This window comes from Trachurus trachurus, assembly GCF_905171665.1.
Source record: "Trachurus trachurus genome assembly, chromosome: 11".
Taxonomy (NCBI): Eukaryota; Metazoa; Chordata; class Actinopteri; order Carangiformes; family Carangidae; genus Trachurus; species Trachurus trachurus.
In genome coordinates, this window is record NC_139904.1 from 860,583 (window position 1) to 862,308 (window position 1,726).

Below are 1,726 nucleotides of genomic sequence, written 5' to 3' on the forward strand. Positions count from 1 at the left end.
AACATGCGCAGCAGCAGCTCCATTCTGACCAATAGGAATTCAAACCTCGTTGTTCGTCACGTGTAACTAGACGAAATGAAGACACAGAGGTTTGTCAGTGGAAAACGAAACTTACAGGGCAGAGAGGTTCAGGATCGAATATAATAGATCCATAAACAGCAACAAGACATCAGCTGTCATGCAACAATCAACACAATCCTATTGCGTTATAAATACAATTTAAACACATCACACACATTGACAAATTGTAATTACATTGTACAGAGAGAGAGAGAGAGGAATCCAGTCAACCTTATCTCTTCAAGGGTGAACCTAACTTTACTGGTAAAACAGTGTTTGGCTAAGTTCAGATAATAACTACAGTCTGGTCTGCAGACGCCTCTGGAGCAATCAGTCTGCAAACTGAACAACTCAATTAATGCAGCGGAAAGGATTGATTAGTCAAATTGTCATCATGGCCCTGGACTTTATTTATTTTTACACAGGGCATTGATATTGATGCAGCATTGTGTTAGAAGTATTTCAGTGTTGAGGATGTTCGGCTTCATCGGATACATTTCAGTAATTTGACAAAGTGTCACTGTTTTATAATATATTGGAGAATTCTTTCTACAGACATCCAAGACACGACAAAGGGCCAAAATGTTTTTCTGATGTCAGATGTCACAGGCTTGAAAGACTAATAAACACCAACGATGCTGCATTTCATGTGCTTATCATAGGATGTAAAGTCTCAGTTTCAATCTGACAAACACGGCAAAGGCAGCAGACTGCATGCATACGTCCAAAACACCACTTGCACCATCAAAATTGTGTAAAAACTAACATAAGTTATTCTATAGCAGGTTAGAAGCTGGAGCTGCCCCCACCTCCATCAACAGTGGAATAAATACAGAAATAATACATATAAAACACAGTCATCACCTCGGTGTCACATTTTAAAACACTGGATTCCCCTTAAGCATCATTTTCGTCATATAAAATACATATAAAACACAATGAGAGAATACTATAAAAACAGCCTATAAAAATACAGACACAAAATCAGATAAACTTCTGACACCAAACTAAGTCTTACACAGTGATATTCAGTATAATGTAGTGCTGATGTTTGACAGAGAACATAGAACATATGCCTTTAATATGCCTTTAAGCCTTACTTAAACTAAAAAGCAAATTAGGATTGTAGGAAGTTAAAATTAAAATTTGCAAAATGTACTGTTGTGTTCAAAAGCGTGATGGTGGCACATGTTCATTCTCTTGTTGTAATTTCAAACTGAAAGCTGCAGAACTGGTTTGTGTCTGATTTTAAAACATCTTCACTGTTATTAACTTCTTCCTATCTCTCACTTTATCAGTGAAGCTTCTGATGTCTGGATTAAAACTTGTGTGTTGTGTGTCCACCTGTTTGTGCGGTGTGATAAAGTCTCTGTTTGTGTAATAAATGTTCTTCCAGCAGAATAACAACAGTAACTGAACTGAGCTGTTGCTGTAGAGAGGATTTCTGTGTAGCAAAGTGTGTGAGACGCAGCTCTGTGTGGTTTAGTAATGTTTCATTATTGATGCAGTGTCACACCCACTCAACACAAACACAAGCCGTCATGAGCGCTGCCATTTTGTGACTTCCTTAGTTTGTTGTTATGAAATGGCAGACACACAACAACACCTGGCAGTCGCTGCATGGTTAACTAACTGACAGTGGACAGTTGATATAAAGCTCGTATTA